At 35.6% G+C, this 20,034-nt stretch overlaps 2 long non-coding RNA genes across 2 annotated transcripts in view; one reads left to right on the top strand and one right to left on the bottom strand.

The window, feature by feature from the left end:
• LOC129532202 (uncharacterized) overlaps positions 1-20,034 on the top strand; it is a 55,188-nt gene that overhangs the window by 19,644 nt on the left and 15,510 nt on the right. The window lies entirely within an intron of this gene.
• Positions 2,193-20,034, bottom strand: part of LOC134756684 (uncharacterized) — a 46,374-nt gene continuing 28,532 nt past the window's right edge. Inside the window, exon 3 of the long non-coding RNA XR_010129713.1 lies at positions 2,193-2,250. This is a non-coding gene — a long non-coding RNA (uncharacterized lncRNA). The remainder of the gene's footprint in view (positions 2,251-20,034) is intronic.

Genomic DNA, 20,034 nt, shown 5'->3' with positions numbered 1-20,034 from the left:
CAGGTGATATAGCAAGTACATTGATTTGATCTTTACAAATTCTATAAATGTATCAAATTACAACATATACTCTAAAAAACTTCAAAATAAAATCCGGAAAGATATTTATTCATAATTTTATAATTTTTAGGATAAATTTAATTTCTGGTTTCTATAACAAAAATAACAGCAAAAGGGGTTCAATGGGAACTGTAAATAGCTTAGTTCAATGGGAACTACGTTAATTAGGAGTCTAAAAGTTGTGGAAGTAGAGATGGGCAAGGTCTTTGATGCCAGAGGTAGCACATTTAACCCTGTCCTGTTCTCAAGTCATGTAAAACCACCTTCCTTTCACATCCACAGTGATTAATTGTAAATAAATTTGGTTTCCTAGACAATATAAAATTTCTATTTTTACTAATTATTTTATTTCTTCTATTTTGTTGGTAAAGAAATTTAAAAAAAAGTACTATCTCATAGTGGAATATGCAATATACTGCACAATTATATGAGATTAGGGTCTCTAATTTATGTTTGACATAAATCCTGACATTTTATAGTGAGAGGGAGGGATATATTATATTTTTCCAGTTAATTCTGGTCTAAATATGGGTAGGAAATTAAAATACATCACCCCAAAGTACGTTTCTTTGGTATATTTTGAGATGGTTATTCACAGAAACTGCAGACACAGAATTAGCTCTGAAAAGCTGTCCTTTTATAAAATAAATTTACACCTATAAAGAAAATCTGTTAGTGAAGTAAACAGCTAACGCAAACTGGCTTTCTGTTAGGCTCCCCTTATCTGCAATTTATTTTTCTTTATAACACACACAATTTCCATCTTGCTAAATTTTGTAGCATATAACTTACCTTCTCATTCACTATCCTAACCCCATCGTCCAGAAGAGAAGGCAGCACAGAATGGAAACCATGCAACAAGTATCTGTTGAATGAATGAAATACAGAAACAAGAAAAGTATGGAAAAGCTCTACATAGTATTCACTGGATAGTTCCTTATTGCTATGAGACCACTTTAGCTACCACTCTCTCAAGTCACTAAAAGATCCATAGTATTTCAGAAAGACAACAACATATATAGGGGCAAAGATAATTTTTCTTTCTCTCCTTCTGAAGGTTTCATAATTTGAGTCTATAAAACACATTGACAAGGGACAGATTAACAGAAGGAAAGCCATGCAAATTTAGTATGTGCTTATGAGCACAAGAGCCATACAGAACACGGGATTCAAAGAAGGGCCTAAAGTTGTTACACTGTAGAGAAAGAGACAGGCTTTGGGGGTTCCTGGGGGAAGGTGGGAACAAGCTTGGGAGGCTGAGGGGAGAAAATGCAATGAGAACAAAGGTTATTTTCTGTTATGCAGACAAAGACTCTCAAGCAATAGCTTTTAGAAGAATATATGACATTCTGTGGCAATCTCTGGGTTGGGGAGGAGGGTCTCGACATGATCTTTCCTAGATCCAGACAAGGCAGATAACCTACTTAAAATACAAGATTAATGTTTTAAGTTTAATTGGAATAGAGTTCATTTTTAGTTATGGCTAAAAGTAGCTTGAATTAAACCAAGATTCCTAATGATACCTTTACAAAATGTGGACATAATAGAAAAAAACAACTTTTGAAGGCTCTCGTGAATAATCATAGTAAATAAGAACTGGATGAATGGTAGACTGTAAAAGTAGGAGAGCATAAGATATGAGTTCCACATTTTCCCATCTTTTCCCTGAGAGTATTTTCTAGTTCACAACAGCAAGGGGAAATGGAATCCAAGCTGAAAATAATCTGATTGGACTGAGGAGACGTAAGACATAGGTCGGACTGTCAGAGTATCCAAATTTTAAGGAACGAAGTCATGGATAGGAGGGTCTGGAGGGATGGGACAGTGAAGACCAACTATATCAGACAAAAAATTATTTTAAGCTAAAGATGGACTCCTAAGATATGCATATTAACAGGGTAAGACTCCAAGAAATGCAATAGAAAGCAAAACTTGGAAAGCCACAGAGCTAAGCAGAAATTGTACTAACTGTCTGATGACAGGGAATGAGAATTTAAGTCCATTTAACATGATGGTATCTTAGTCGGCTTGGGCTGCCATGCAAAATACCATAGAGTAGGTGGCTTGAACAACATAAATTTACTTTCTCACAGTTTCAGAGGCTGGAAGTCTAAGATCAGGTTGCCAACATGGTCCGGTTTCAGTGAGCTCTCTTTCTGACTTGAAGATTTCCGCCTTCTCTTTGTGTTCCTACATGACAAAGAGAAAGAGAGAGAGAGTAAGCTCTCTGGCATCTCTTCTTATAAAGGCATTAATCCCATCATGAGGTTCTTATCTTCATGGCCTCATGTAAACATCATTACTTCCCAAAGGCTCCATCTCCAAGTACCGTCACATTGGGGGTGACACTTCCAACAGGAATTTGGGCAGAGAGTCTACACAATGTACTCCATAGCAATGGATCTTAGTTTCTCACTGCTACTGTAAAAAATTACCACAAATGTAGAGATGTAACAGATTAAAAATCACCTTTTAGTTCTGGAGGTCAGAGGTCTAAAATGGGTTTCACTGAACTAAACTCAAGTTATCAGAGGGGCAGCATTTCTTACTGGAGGCTCTAGGGAAAAATCCATCTTCCTGCATTTTCCAGTTTCTAAAGGCTGTCTGTATTATTCAAAACCATCCATATCCGGTCGAATCTTTCTCATGCTTCTCTCCATCTCTGTGGTTCCCTGTTTCCTGCTTCTCTCTTCCACTTGGAACCCCTGTGGTTTCACATAGCTCACCCAGATAATTTAAGATAATCTTTCCATCTTGAGGTCCGCCTATTAACAGACTTAATTTCATCTACAAACTTAATTGTCTCTTGCAGTGTAACCTAAAGTATTCATAGCTCCTTAGGGCAATGGTATATTTGGGGGGCCATTATTCTGCCCCCCAGATATATCCAATATTCTGTTTGGTAAACAATTCAAGTTTTCTCTTGAGCCCTCAGAAGGGCCATACCCTAAGAAAAAGTAAAAACTGAAACAGCCTATTCCTACCCACACCTAAAACTAAACTTTCACAGGCTCAAGTTGATTTACTAGACTTATATTTACCATTCAACAGAAAACGAAGCATTTTTGAAGGAATCACTATAGTTTTTACTTGTTAATTCCAGCATCTAAAAAATATGAAATATGCTAAAATACAGAACAACGAACTGGAGACAAAACAGAAGTAAATAGAAACAGATGCATATATGGTTTAGATATTGAAGTTTTCAGATAGTATATTTAAAATAATTTGGATTAACCTGTCAAGAAAATGGAAGAAAAGATGAAGAACTGCAAGAGAGACTCAGAATCCATCAAAAATTTCAAATGGAAACTTGAGAACTGATAAAAACAAGACTAAAACTAAGAGTGTGTTAGATGGTTAGATGAATGTGTTAGATAATGAAGAATCATAAAGAGTAGGGAAAGGACTAGTGAACTTGAGGACATGGCTGCAGAAAGCATGCATGGTGGATTAGATCAAGGAAACATGAAACATATACACCATGGAATATTACATAGCCATATAAAATAATGAAAAAAGTGTCCTCTGAAGCAACATGGATGGAGCTGGAGGCTATAATTCTAAGCAAACTAACACAGGAACAGAAAACCAAATACTATACATGTTCTCACCTATAAGTGGGAGCTTAATATTGAGCACACATGGACATAAACATGGAAACAATAGACACTGTGCACTACTAGAAGTAGGGGGAATGGAGGGGAAATGGGTTGAAAAACTCTGTTGGGTACTATGCTCACTATCTCGGTGTAATATACCCATGTAACAAACCAGAACATGTATGCCTAGTATATATAAAAAGTTGAAATGTTAAGAAAAAAGCATATAGACACATCTGGGACAAAATGAAAATGCCTAATAGATGTATAATAAGGATTCTACGAGAGAAAGAAGAGAATTGATATTTGAATTAGGAAAAGTGGCAAATCAAATACATAGAAAGTAAATGGAAAGTGATAATAAATATAAGCAAAAATTAAAGACAATGCAAGCACACAATAGCAAAAAGAAATATTTTTTAAAGATTAATAAATTTGTTAAATCTCTAGCAAGACTTATCAAGAAAAGAGAAGTCACAAATTAGCCATATTACGTATATTGCAAGCTAATTAAAATTTTTTTGGTTCATTGATTATTATAAAACCATCTCAAAACTCAGTGGCTTAAACTAATATTTCTTTATTTTCTTTCATATGTCTGTGGGTCTGCTGGATCTCAACTAATTAGGCTGTGCTCAGTTAGGTGGCCAAGACAAGCACATGTATTGAAAGAACTGGAAACACAGTGCAATCTACCATGATTATCTGCAACTTTATGACAATAAATTTTGTGATGTAGAAGAAATGGACAAATCACTTGAAAAACACAGCTCAAAACTGAAAAAAGAAGAAATAACAAATCAATGTTCCCATGCTATTAAAGAAAATGAATGTGAAATTAACAATTTTTTGACAAATTCCTGAAACAGGTGGCTTCACTGGCTATTTTTTTCCAAATATTTAAAGAAAAAATCACACAAATATTATGAAAACTCTTCCAGAAAATGAGATAAGATATAAGATGGCCCCATTCATTTTTGAGGTTTGCATGACTTGATAGTAAAATCCGAAAAGGACATTAAAAGAAAAATTGCAAGCTAATATTTCTTATGTACACAGGCAAAAATCCTACACAACATTATAATAAATCAGATTCAATACTATATATAATGGATAATACATCATGCTCAATTTGATTTATATGAGGAAACTTTGAAAGATTAGTTTAACATTCAAAAATCAATAAATGTGGATCCTTACATTAACAGAATGAAGAAAAATACCATACTGCTATCTCAATAGAGATTCATATTAAAAATGAGCAAACTAGAAATAGAAAGGAGCTTCTTCAATCTAATAAAGCATATCTACCCAAAACCTTTAGCGAATATCACATTCATTGTGGAAATAAATACTAAACTATTTCTCCGTAACTTTGCAACCAGTTGAAGATGTTCATGAGTAGTTCTATTCAGCATTGTCCTAAAAGGTTTTGCAGTGAAATAAAAAAAATATAATAATATGTCCCAAACTTAGACCAGAAAAAATAAAATAGCACTCACCAATGACATTAGAAGCACCAATATTATTTTAAATGTAAATTAAATGCAATTCAAATTCACATATTTTTGTGATATATATACACATATCTATATATCACACAGTATAGAAATATTACATGCAGACACATATACCTATTTTGAGTGTGAGAGATATATAGACTTGACAAAATAATACCAAAATCTTATCTTGAAAAATAAATGTGGGAATTGGCAGGAGATTTCTAGGAGAAAGAAAAAGAACGAGAAAACAAATTATTGGTGACTAGATCTAATATGCATGTTTTCAAGGTAAAATAATTAAAATGGTTTATGAATGGAAAGATTTCCCAGATATATTATTAAATTTTAAAAGGTGCTCTTTGCTTTTTTTTAAAAAAAGATATATTTTTGTCCCTATAAGCACATTCATACATGAATTAACTGTATTTGTATAGTGTTGCTTTTTTCAAGTGTAGAATTCAGTATTGATAACTGTAATTCCCATGCTGTATATTCATCAAAATTGCTTACAGTGTTACTGTTGGAAAACAAGGATGGAAATGGTTTGGAAGTTTTTCTACTTTGTACTTTACTGTGAAATGTTTGCATTTTCTAACCATGTACATATTTTACTAATTTCATTGTTACTTTTAAGAAAGCTTCTTATTCTTATATAGTGAAATTATGAAGTATTATTTTATTTGCTTCCTTATACAACTCTAAAAAAATACACATTTTATAATAAAAAGAGGGGGCTAGAGAGCTGATCTGGAATGATCTTTAACTGGCATGGCTGCTTAGTCTATAATTCCAGGGCTCCAGTAGCAGGTGTTAAAGACATATAAAAAACACTGAGTGAAATCAACGGCTTTTTGTGTTTGTTTTGACTTGACTTTTAGTTTTCATAAAAGGAATTTTATTCAAGGAGTCTTCTACTGCTCCCCTAACCCAAGTCCTTTGAAAGCTTTTTTTTTTTTTTTTAGAAATTCTGCATTTTGCTTAAGTACTGTCAGCAGGAGCTGAGAGTTATTTGCACCCAACGTGAATGTTCTTTTTTTGACTAGTGTGTAACTGGGAAACTTTTTGAGGTTTTTATTTTTTAAACAAAAAATGTTAAATTACTTAATCATTGGAAGGCCCCTGTGTACTTTTATATTTCAACAAATAGCCTGGTAACCTCACAGAAGCAGGAAATGAATTAAAATCATGAAATGTAACAAACATTTTAAATGAGCTCACATCTCTGTGCTCAGCTTAAGGCAGTGTGGAACCCTGACAGCTCATGCCAGAAGTTACATGACTCAACCAACCTGGCTACTAGGTAGGAAAGTTGCTGGCATGAGAGACTTCATGGAGTTCAAAACAAGAACTTTTACAAATGGTTAGCAGAGAACTCTGGAAAGTATGCAAAGAATGCAGTTCTTTAGCTAAATTAACTAAATGGAAATTACTCACCAAGTAGCACCATCCTTCTAGAAATTCTTGGTCATTCCACTCTGTCAATTGTTTCCTTTATTGTGGGAAAAAATTATAAATTGTGATGTTTCAATCATGTTGATTTGTTGATTCCTACTGCCCTGAAGGCTTGTCAGGGTTCATGGTGCATTTAAATATTGTGTCTAATTTTGGTATTCATACTTTTTAAAGGATACAGAGTAATAGAGATACCTTAGGAAATATTCCACTGTACCATAATTAAAAGAATACAAAAATGTGTACCCTATCTTAAAAAGATGAAAGATACTTGTTGATGAGAATGTGGTAAAAGGAAATTTCTGCACGTTGTCGATGGAAATGTAAAGTAGTTCTGCCATTATGGAAAACTGTATGAGGTTCCTTAAAAACTAAAAATGAAATTATCCTGCAATCCAGCAATCTCACCTCTGGATATTTAAACAAAAGACTGGAAATCAGTACGTAGAAGAGATGTCTGCTCTCTCATGGACATTGCAAGCACTACTTGTAACTGCCCAATGGGTTCTTCGTGACTGCTGCCCAGATACAGTTAATTTATCAAGACAGGAGAATTGCAATAGAAAAAGAGCTTAATGCACACAGAGTTGGCTAAACAGGAGGCTGGAGTTTTATTACTTGAATCAATCTTCCTGAAAATTCGGAGAGTGGAGATTTTTAAGAATAATTTGGTGGGTAGTGGGCTAGGGAGTATGAAGTACTGACTGGTTGGGTTGGAAATGAAATCACAGGGAGTCGAAGAGGATGATTTTTGCTGTCTTCTGTACCTGGGTGGAAGCACATAACTGTTGAGTCAGATTAGTGGTCTACATGGTGCTAGCTGGTCCTTCAGAATGCAGGTTCTGAAAAATATCTTGAACACCAATCTTAGGTTTTATAATAGCATTGGGAGGTAAGGAATCTTGTGGTCTCTGGCTGCATGATGCCTAAACCATAATTTTAATCTCGTGGCTAATTTGTTAGTTTTACAAAGGTGATCTAGTCACCAAGCAAGAAGGGGGTTTGTTTCAGGAAAGGGTTGTTATTATCCTTGTTTCATAGTTAAACTATAAACTAAATTCCTCCTATAGTTAGTTTGACCTACACCTAGTAATGAACAAGGGCAGTTTGGAGGTTAAAGGCAAGATGGGATCAGTTAGGTCAGATCTTATTCAATATCATAATTTTCTCATTGTCATAATATGTATAAGGTAGTTTCATACTGACAATAGCCAAGTTATGGAGTTAACCCAAGCATCCGTCAACAAATAAATGGATAAAGAAAATGTGGTATATATGCAAAATAGAGTACTATTAGCCCGAAGAAGAAAGACATTTTTTGATTTGTGACAATACGGATGGAAGGAATAAGGGAACATTATGCTAAGTGAAATAAGCCAGGCACAGAAAGACAAATACTGCATGTTCTTACTTACAGAAGAATATTACAAAATAATCAAACTCAAAGAAGCAGAGAGTAGAGTGGTGGTTACAAAGGCTGGGGTTTGAAGAAGTGGGGAGATTGTGGTCAAAGGGTACAAAATCTTTAATATATTTTTTGTTCTTTTAGATATATTAGCCAACATGGTTGTTATAGTAAATAATATTGTATTGCACATTTGAAAATTGCTAACAGAATGAACTTCAAATGGGGTCACTAAAATAATAAGTGTTTGAGTTGATGGATTTATTAATTACTTTGATTTAATTATTTTACCTTGTAGTACATTTACCCCCATACATACAACTATAATTTATTAATTCACAATAAAAAAATTAAAAAAATAAAATGATAAATTCTTGTTCAATCTATAAATAAATTAGTAATTACGAAAAACAAAAACAAAACTCCAGGCTGAACATTTTTTATTTTGAAAATGTTATTTTCATGAAACTAGAGGAAAAGAGTGGAACAATCCTTCAAGAATTATAATAAATTTTTCTTTGCTTTTTTGTTTCCCTTTTAAAAACATTTTAACCAACATTTTAACGAGTTTTAGAAAAATATCAGTTGAGTCAGCCCAACGTGGGCTTCCAGAGTAGGGATGGAAGCATTAGCTTTGCCTCTGATGCCATTTATAAAGTAAAATAAAAAGTATTTGTGCTTGTTTAAAAGGGAAGCAGAAATAACAGTAAAAACAGAACAGGTAGTCTTCATATTTCAAAGGCAAGTTCTGCAAAAATACATACGAGTCATTGAAACTTAAATCAGTTTTTCTTATAAAAGAATGTGAAACTATGTGAAGATTCACAGAAAAAGCAGTGTTTTACTATTACCATTACCTATCTCGTATTTTAACATTTAGGAAAATATATCTTGGGAATCATAGTCAAGATTCTTTATATGCAAGTAACAGAAACCAGCTAGCTAGCTGACTATGAAATGGGAATTTGTTGAAAGGAAACAGGGTTTTCTCTCAGAACTCAGGAATGCAGACTGGCTGCCTAGGAGCTAGGACTGGGGACTAACTATAAAACTGTCATGGTGACACCTCCGTCTATTGTTTCTGCCTCCCTGACCCCACAGACAGGCTTCTGCTGCTCCCTCCATCCTGTAGAGCAGGCATCATTTGTTAGTCTTACCTAATAGCTTCTGAGGCTCGTCTACTCGTTTTGAAGAATCCATATCAGCCTGACCAGACTGACTCTCAGTTCTAATCCCAAAAACCCATTTAATTGGCCTACTTTGGATCATGTATCCATCCAAAGTCCAGTTGGCTGTGAGGATATTTGTCCCATGGAGGATGCTGTTCTTAGAGAAGTAAAGAGTTAGGCAGTCCAGAAATCCAAACCAGCACAGCATCCGAAGATGACACCACAGTCCAAGATGACTCCAGGTGGTGCTGCTGCTGTTGGCATGGAAGGGAAAAGTCAGGATGGCTTGGGATAGCACTGTGTAACTACAGCAATACCTTGTTAACTTTTCCTATTTACATCAGAGACAATCTAATACCTCTCTACGCTGGTAGCCCTGCAGGTCAGCCTAACTGTGCTGAAGAATAAGGGACAGTTGTCCCACAGTCATGAGAAAATTGAAATGGTTCCTAATATCATCTCATTTGCTTGTGCGTATGTAGACATGCTCTTTAGTAGCTGGATTCTGCTAGGTCTTTCATAAAAATCCTCTATATGTTTTCAGACTTTATTGAGCTAAACGAGTTCATTGGAAGCCCATATCCGTCTTACAATGCCAGAGATTTTTCTCCTCTCTTTACAGGATAGAACACGGAGAGTCTGAGTTAAACGTGCTGAGGTTCAGAAACCCTGATGATAGAATCATGAGACTTTGTGTAACTTCTGGAAAATCTCATATATTCTGAACTAGTATTTTCTGCTTTAATGTGACAACTGTTTTTGGGAACAGCAAAGTGATATCAGAATGGCAGTTATTAACAATTTTTACATAAAGCATACCCCCAATAGAATGAGAAAGCACCCATGTGAAAGATGGCATTAGATAGTAAAAATCTAATGTTAAGCAAAGTTGGCTGTTAGTGTTTTCCCATGTTTTCTTTGTGTGATCGTTACCTGACTCTATATTTTGTGTGCTTAATATTTTGTGCGCTTAGTCCTTTAGACGCCCAGAGCAAACCATGATATTAGATTGTCAAGGCCAGCTCTTCCAAAATCATTTCTGGTTGAAGCCCCTGCCCAATATTTTTTTTTTTTTTTTTAGATAGCATCTCACTCTGTCACCCAGGCTGGAGTGCAGTGGCACAATCTTGGCTTACCACAACCTCTGCCTCCCAGGTTCAAGCGATTCTCCTGCCTCAGCCTCCTGAGTAGGTGGGATTACAGGCGCGCACCAACATGCCTAGCTATTTTTTGTATTTTTAGTAGAGACAGGGTTTCACCGTGTTGGCCAGGCTTGTCTCGAACTCCTGACCTCAAGTGTTCCACTTGCCTCGGCCTCCCAAAGTGCTGGGATTACAGGCGTAAGACATCACACCCAGCCAGTGCTCTTTTTTTTTTTTTTGAATCTGCCTAGAATGCACATGACCATTTAAAACTTTCTGACCCATCCTAACATATTTCACATTCCAGTCCACAGTTGAATGCCTCAGCTATCATCCCATGTATAGAGTGATCACTCCAGAATCCTTTGGACCGATGATTGCATGTGCTTTCCTTCTGATTTAATTTATCCTTTTAGTTCCAGAAATCCCTTATATTTTAACTTTTCCTTCAGCCACTGTGGAATCCTATTATAAGTAAAGTTCATGTCTTTTGACAGACATCTGCATTTATTTTTCTTGCATATATACTTAGGAGTGGAATCACAGGGTCATGGATTAGGCATATGTTTGGCTTTAATAGACTCTGCTAGTTTTTTCAATTTATACCCCCACCTATATATGAGTTCTGGATGTTCCACATCCTTGCCAAAACTCGGTGTGAAGAGTTATCTCATTGTGATTTTAATTTGCATATCTCTAATAACAAATAATGTTGAGCACCTATACTTTTTGGCCAGTTAGATATCCTCTTTTGTGAAGTGCCCATTCAAGTGTTTTGCTCATGTTTTTTAATTGAGTTGTCTTTTTCTCATGCATTTGTAATAGTCATTTATATGTAGTGGATATGAGCACTTTGTCAGATATATGTATGACAAATATCATCTACTAGAAAGTGGCTTAACTTTTAATATCTTAATGATGTTTCTAATTAAGTTCTTAAAATTGCTAGAGTCTAATCTATCCATATTTTCTTTCGTGGTTGTCTGCTAACTACATCTCTCAGAGCAAGTTGTTTCTTGAAAGGTGATCTAAGCATTCCATTTCCTTGGCTGCCACAGTGCTGAAAATTCTCAATCTTTTTTTCTCTATAATCTTGAATATATTAATTATAGCTTTTGTTTTTCTTTTAAGAGTTTCTGCCTGGCAACTCTAACAATTCAATCAATTGTAGGTTTGTTTCTAGTGTCTATTGTTTCTCTTGGTTCTGATCAAGTGCCTTTTTAATCAAGATTCCCATTTCTTTTAATATAACAAAGAGTATTATATAAAAAAAGTCTTCCTTTAAAGAGGTGCGCACACACAATACAATAGATCATTGTGTTGTAGCATGGATTTTAGCTGGACAGTAATTAGGGCTGGTTTGTTTCAAAGTTGTTCTTCCTCCCAGGCCATACTCCTTATTCCTAAACGCTTGTTCTTAATCCTTAGATGTAGAACTTCTGTGGCAAGAGTTCTGGGGTGTGAAAGAAAAGTTCATAGAGTTTATAAGGGCTTCTCTAACTTGAAAACTCTTAGTACCCCAGACTCAGTCTCTCCAGCATAGGTGACTAGTAAACGCTCTGATCTCCGTTGTAGCCTACTATCTGTTATTTCCTTCTATATATTTTTGACTCTCACCTTATATATCCATAGCTTAGAAAGCAGCCAACAATTTGAGTGGAGTATGTACATAGATTTTACAGCAACTTTCTCTGTGATTCTCTTCTCTAAGAATGTTGGCTCTCAATTCCCAGCTTTAGGCTTGAGCTCCATTCTCTTACCCCAAAGCAAACCAAAATTTAATTTCTGAAAATATATGTTTAAAAAGCCTTCTGGATGATTTGTAGGTGAAGTAAAATTTAGAACTACAGGCCTAGAGTCTACACCTAGGTATACTTTGTCCCCAGTCTCACGGGAACCCACCCTGCCTGTATATTAAAACCCCGTATTTCCCAGTGAGTAAAGCAAGACTAGAGTACCTTGGTGAGTGCTGGGACGTATACATTAAACTTGCTGTTTTATTCCACCCTTCATGGAATACACAGGAGCTTACTTCATATGATTAAGCTTCCACGCTTTTCTCCTGGTTCCTATAAAGCTTTGTTCTGAATTTATGCCCCTATGGGAGCCTGGGGCTCTACCAAACTGCTTATCCTGTATCAACTCCATTTACTTGAAAATATGAATTAGGTTGCTTCAATAAGGACAACTCAACATTCCAGAAGCAAAATCCTCTACTTTACTGACTGCAAGAGTTTCAACAGCCTAGAAACTCCTCCAGTTTTTCTTCAGATACCAACAGAATCTTGGACTAGACTTGAGTATATCCGACCAGATTGAAAATGGATGTGATTATTGACCATCCCTGCTTGGGTGCTGCTCTGTAGCCAGGTCATTCTTCCCAACCAAGGCTCTCAAAGTTTCTGTCTTGTCTTCTCTATTGTGATCTCAGAATACCCTGCTGCAAATTCATACATTTTTTTTTCAGAAAGAAGCATAAAAGGAATATTGAATTTGAAGAAATGTGATCTAATCTCCTCATTTTATATATAAGAAATCTACATGCTTAGCAACTGACAGATTCAGAGGTAGAACTAAAGTCCTCATTTAGGGAAAAGGGAGTCTTTTCCACAGTCACTGTATTCTATTACCTAGAAGGCCGCCTCTGCTTCTATGGGGGTGTCTGCTCACACAATATGCCATCTGAGGGCTGAGGAACAATGAGAGTGCAGTGGAAAGATAACCAAGATTCCTGCAGCTTATGCCTTTAAAAAAAAATTAAGACAGTGAGGACACAGGATGCTAAAGTAGAATAAAAATGTAAATATGTTCTAGTTAAGTGTTTGTAAAATCTACATCTCAGGGCTACAGTGGGTGGGTTGGGTTAAATGAGGACCCCAAGGCAGTGCTCCATTTCCTGCCACCCTGCTTCAATTACAGTGGCTCCCCATTTTCTGTTACTATTTATGTTATTATGGAATTATTTATATCTACAGATGGTACAAAATAATATTAAGCTTGTGTATTGAATGCTTACCTTAAAAGTAGAATGGAATTCCCCTAATGTACCTTTCCCTTGTCTTATTTCTCATCCTGTATCCTGATAAAACTCCATCCTTAATATGGTGGTTACCATTCTCATTCATTGGCTCTACTTTATACATACATATATAACTATATACACACACACTTAAAGACCTAAATATATACATCTATATATGTATATATCCACATACAAGGTTATCCCTCAGTATGCATGGGAATTGGTTCCAGAAACTTCCAAGGATGGCAGAATCCAAGGATGCTCAAATCCCTGATGAAAAGTGGCATAGTATTTGCATATCGCCTATGCACATCCTCCCATATTCTAAGATTTACAATGTCCTCCATCTCCTTGAGCTTCTGCCTATGTTCCATCTCTCTGACATAAACATTCTTCTCCATTTTCTTCTGCCACATTTATTCTTACTCCACTTTCAAGATCCAACATTTTTCCTGCATAACGGATGGCAAAAAAATTTTTGTAAAGATTCAATGTAATCATTTTCTTATCTGTAAAGGTTTCCCTTAACTGCCTTAGGGACTGTTAGACATTTCCCCCAAAGGAATGAACTTATCTATTCTCAGGTCTGTCCTCCTCTAAATACTACAATACTGGAAAGCAGAGTTTGTCTGGTTTGTTTTCCCAAGGACCAGACATATGACAAGTTTGTAATAACTGTTTGTTGAATGACTAAATGATGGGTAAAATGATAGAAAAGTGGGGGGTTAGATTCTGTTCAAATAGCTATATATTCCAGCATGATAAATGTGGTGCATATGCTTTAGATTACAAAGCATGATACCCTATGCAAGTATAGATAAAGTTATTAATGGAATGGTTTATTCTAATTTCAGAGCCTTATAACTGTCCCCTTCCCAGCCCCTATCATGAACCTGTCACCTTTTAATATGTTTGGGACAGATTTATAATGACTAGATCTGTGACCATTTGTCCTATTGCCACAAATATAATATGGGAGACACTTAGCTCTGAAAGATAAGCAATTACTTAAAACTTGCTTTCAATGTTAGCACTTAGCCTAATTTGACCAGAGGACCTTTCAAAATGCCTTCTCGGCAAAAATGTTAAACACAACCCTACTCCAGCTGAAGCCACTTTCTACTGAAACTACGTCTTCCAGATGTCTGGAATGGTAAGGAAAAAGTGAAATTCATTACCCACCTTTCACAGCTGTGCTAGGTGACAAAGTGACAAATAGACCCCCAAAAAGATTGTGACACTCTTGATACAGATACAACTTTTTAGATTGCTTTTCTGGTTGAGAGTCATCCAGAGCATTCTGCTATCATTTATTGTAAAATCAGGAGTCACTCAATAACTTCAAGGCCAAATTTGCTTCATTTATTGCTTTCATTATATCTAGTTGAATGCTGCTGAGCATTTTAAGTAGTTTGGGAATTATAAGTGTTTCTACCAGAATATATTAACCGGTGATAATTTTCCCTCACTCCCTTCCTTGTCAAATTGCAGACATCACATAAACAATTCACTAAAAAGCAATTCATTTAAATACATTGTGCATCTAAGTGTGAGTCGGAGCATCCGAATGTATGAAGCTATGACTTGCTTGCAAATTAAGCTCCTTAGCTTTTTCCCTGAGTAAAACTTGAACTCCAGAAGGAGTGGCATGGTATATATTGTTGTCTGCTGGATCCTTGGTACCTGAAACAAGGCTGAAAATTACGTGCAATATTTCAAGAGGCAAGAATATTATAAAACACGCATTTGAGTGAAGAAAACAAAAGTCAGAGAATTTAAGTAATGTGTACAGGGTCAAGCCCTGAGATTTGTTTTATTAAGCCAAAACCTGCACACCTGCCAGTCCTGCAATCCTTTGAGTTCCCTTTCATGGCTCCTTGAGGACATAGATTCTATTCTAGAGTAATCATCTAGGAGTGTTTTTTTTTTTTTTTTTTCCCCTTGGAGATGGGATCTGGCTCTGTTTCCCAGGCTGGAGTGAAGTGGCATATTCACGGCTCACTGCAGGCTCAACCTCCCGGGCTCAAGCTATATCTCCCACCTCAGTCTCCTAAGTAGCTGGCACCACAGGAATATGCCATCATGCCTGGAAAATTTAAAAAAAAATTTGTAGAGACAGGGTATCACTATGTTGCCCAGGCTGGTCTGGAACTTCTGGGCTCAAGTGATCTCCTGCCTCAGCCTCCCAAAGTGGTGGGATTACAGACCTGGGCCACCGCACCCAGCCTGGGAATTGTATTTTAAAGGAACATCTTTTTGTACTTCCAGGTTATTTCTCATTGCTAAGACAGTGAGCAGTTACAAGCATTTACCTAACGTAAAGTGCCAACAAGTTGGCATTAGTGTTCTAGTTATTCAAATAGCCACCAGACAGCTATGATTCCCAGAAAAGACAAGAATCAACTCGTTCATATTATATCACTCCTGTTTACTATAGCATGATGCTGGGATTTTCTCCTAGGTATGTCCCATCTTTACTAATTCTTATAAATGCCTGTTTTTTTGTTCTTCTCTAATAATTCTTATCACACTCATGCATTCTGCTTTGTCTCAACTGAAAACCATAGGCTGTTAAATCTTTGGGGCTTAATAGGCAAAATTCAAATTATAGAATCACAGAATTTTCTATTTGGAAAGGAAGGGAAAACTATACATCTATATCTAGTCCAACCCTTTACTTTTACTTGCTTAGAACTGAGGCTTGAGGAGGCAACGAGAGCTATGCAAGGCTAACAGTTGTATTTTAGAGTGTATTTAACTGTGTATTACAAGTTAACAAGTGCTATGGTGGGAGGTGGTAGTATTTAATGGAAGAGAAAGGACTCATTGAGAAGACAGGATGAGAAAGACTTTAAAATGAGGAAGTTATATTAGAGGTGATCGGGGTAAAGCAATGCAGGCAGAGTTAACAGAGCAAAGACCCTCAGCACCAGCATGCCTGGTACGTTTTAGGAACAGCAAGGAGAATTGTAGTTCTAAGCAGAGTCAGCAGGACTAAGAGCTGTTGCAGAGGAGGCCAGAGAGATGAGCATGGGGTCGTGAGGAAGATCATCTAGAGCATAAGTACCAAAGTAGTTAGAAAAGGAACACAAAATATATTCTAAGAAACTTCAAGGTGAAGAAGGACTAGGCAGATCAATAAAACCAAAAAGTTATTTCTTTTAATAGATTAGTAGTAACCAAACCTCTGATAAAACTTATTGAGGAAAAAAGAAAAAAGTTACAAATATATAATATTATAAATGAAACATGGGAGAGAACTATGGATAAAGTGGACATATAAACTAAAATATGAGAATATTATGAACAATTTTTAACTAATAAATATCAAACCACAGGCAAAATAGATGAATTCTCAGAAAACATGTCCCTCCAAAGATGGCACAATAAGAAATAGAAAATCTAAATAATTTTATAAATATTAAAGTAATTGAAATAATAGTATGGTTGTTCAAAATAAATACCATGCCCCAATGGTTTTATAAGTGTTTTCAACTGACAGTTATAGGTTTAGATCATTCCCTTCTGGAAACAGAAAAGAGGAAATTATTTCTATCACTTTTGTCATTTTGTCATAACCTTAAATCCAAGCCAGAGAATGTAGTTTGAGAAAAGGAAATTATCAGCCCGTGTAACTCTTGGATGTAGAGATAAAATTCCTAAAAATATAGCAAATCAAATCAAACAATGTGTACAAAATGTAATAGCCAACCCCAAATTAGTTACGACTCAGCATGTATGACCAGGTTCAGTACTTTTCATTCATCTGTGACTTTTCCTTCTGCTTTCAATCATGAAAATCTCTAAAGTCAGTCTACATATGACCATTCACCAAATGACCCAATCTAATTCCCCAGCCCTCTTTTCTACTACTTAAAGGTAAAAACTAACATTTATCTGGAGTCTTATAATATCAAAGTGCATGTATTACTTGACTTGTTACTCTTAAAACCATGAGGCTGAAATTTCCCATTATTCCCAACTGCCAAATGTGAAAGGTAGTAATTTGCCAAATGCCACGACTCTCGGTAAGTGACATGGCCAGGAGGGAATCTCAGGCCATCTCACGCCAAATGCTCTGCTATTTCCATTATCACATGGTGTTTTCTAGCAGCCTGCAGAGCTGCAGTCATGCTCCTCCATATCTCCTTACAAATATTCTTATAGATGCACTCCCTAGTAAAGCAAATGCTGTCTTAAGCCTCTTTTGAAATCTTTCTCACAATCAATTATTTCCATGAAAAATAAGTTCTCATCCCCAGATCTCAGGTGGATTGATGACTTCTTTATATAGGTCCTTCCTCACTGGAGGAACCACTTCCGATTGAATATCGACAGCTCTGTGTTCACATTGTGTCCCAGGAATATAGGACACATTATGTAAGGTTACTTGGGACTTGACTCCATTTCTCTTGGAGTATTCAAGTTCACATTTTGTAGTTCTTTATTTTCCACCGAAAATAAATGTATTGTACAGCTTTGACCACTGCAGGTGCATAATAAATTTTTGTGGAAGAAACCATTACTTCATAAGCTTTTGGTTTCTCATTAAAATAGTTTGGAAGTTTTCATTTTTTATGAAATAATTTAGACATGCAAAATGTATAAAAGGATAAGTGCATATCCTTCACCATGCTATTCAGCTTACAAAATAAACATTACTGGCCGTGCACAGTGGCTCATGCCTGTAATCCCAGCACTTTGGGAGGCCGAGGCGGGTGGATCACCTGAGGTTAGGAGTTTGTGACCAGCCCGGCCAGCATGGTGAAACGCCATCTCTACCTAAAATACATAAAAATTAGCTGGGCATGGTGGTGGGTGCCTGTAATCCCAGTTACTCTGGAGGCTGAGGCAGGAGAATCCCTTGAATCCGGGAGGCCGAGGTTGCAGTGAGCCAAGATAGCGCCACCGCACTGCAGCCTGGGTGACAGAGCAAGACTCCACCTCAAATAAATAAATAAATAAAATAAACATTACCAACCAAAGTTATTGTACATCCCTACCCATGCACTCACTCATCATTCTGAATTTGATTTCTCTCATTTTCATCCATTTTATTTTTATTTTTTTCTGTTTATGAATGAATCCCTACATATTCATACAAATACACTCCCTAGTTAAAAGCAAATTCACAAGGAAGCGGAAAAGCAGGTGATACATTTTACTGACTCTTTTAGATCTGCAGTTAGATTTCCCTCAGGGCTTGCTGGACTAATATTCAGTTGAAGCGTCAGGCTAATATTTATTTTTAGTCTAGAAAAACATATATGGTCAGTATCTCGGTTCCCAAGAGGAAAAACAGGAAAATGTCTAGGGCACCAGCTGTTTCATTGAGCCTGAGAAGATATACTTAGACTTCATTGCTTCTGTTTCTCACTAATATATTTTTATCCAGAAATGAAATATTCTATTGTAATTTCTTCCTCTCTGAGAAATTAGATATGCTATATATAATAAAACTTAAAAACCTTTTTTTCTTTTTCAATTTCAGGATAATTTTTAAAGACATGGGGATTTATTTCATGGAATTTAAAACACTATTTACAAAATTAATTATAGTAATATTAAGAATTTGTGATATATAGAATATAATGGAAATTGAGACATAATTTATCTAATCTAATATATATTATTTTATTATATATTTTATTGTAATGTATAAGAGAATACATATGAATTTATCCGTTATATAATAATGAGAATTTTAGATTTTGTTGTTTTATTTATATAAGTACTTTTATGTGTTCCTTTTTAATTTAAAATATTTAAGTTCATTTTAAGGAAATATTTTAAAAATAATAACAAAATGAGTATTCATGAACTAACTGCTGAGCTTAAGAAATAATTGTTACTAATATAATACATGAATCTGTGAGTTTCTATATACTATGTCTTTCTCTCCATATTTCTTGAATTTTTTATTAATATGTTTTTATTTTTATAGTTTAATAACATTTGTATAAACTTCAAAATACTATATTGTGAAGTTGTGTTAGTTTGGGTTTTTACAGAAATGTTATACTGGCTAATTACAGTGGCTCATACTTGTAATACCAACACTTTGGGAGGCCAAGGTGGGAGGATCACTTGATGCCAGGAGTGGGAAAGCATCCTGGGTAAAAAAGCAAGACCCTGTCTCCACAAAAATAAAAAATAAAAAATAATAATTGGGCATGGTGGTATGGGCTTGTAGTCTCAGCTACTCAGAAGCCGGAGGCTGGAGGATGACTTGAGCCCAGAAATTCTAGGATGCCATCAGCTATGCTGGTACCACTGTACTCCAGCCTAGGCAACAGAGCAAGACCCAATCTGAAAAAAAATAATAAATAAAAGTTATACTATAGGATGTCATCTATAACTTCCTTTTGTCACTAAATGTTAAGTACCATAATTCAATTTTTATTGCCCTATAATATTTTATTTTGTTTATATAATAACTCATTGCTGTATTATTTTGCGTACTTTTTGATACAATCTTAATTTTTACACTACAATTAATATTTCTATGAAAATTTGTACAGATGTCTTCAGGTCCACATGTGGAAAAGTTTCCCATGAGTATATAATAGAGACAGGTTACTGGCCTATAAAGTATGAAACTATTTAAATTTACCATATAATGTATTCCAAAATAGTTATACTGTTTCATAACCTCAGTAGAAATGTGTAAGGGTGTTTAT

The sequence above is a fragment of the Gorilla gorilla genome, chromosome 11, assembly GCF_029281585.2.
Source record: "Gorilla gorilla gorilla isolate KB3781 chromosome 11, NHGRI_mGorGor1-v2.1_pri, whole genome shotgun sequence".
NCBI classification, from domain to species: domain Eukaryota; kingdom Metazoa; phylum Chordata; class Mammalia; order Primates; family Hominidae; genus Gorilla; species Gorilla gorilla.
The sequence above is the reverse complement of the archived record's forward strand: the minus strand, read 5'-3'. Positions and strand labels throughout refer to the sequence as shown.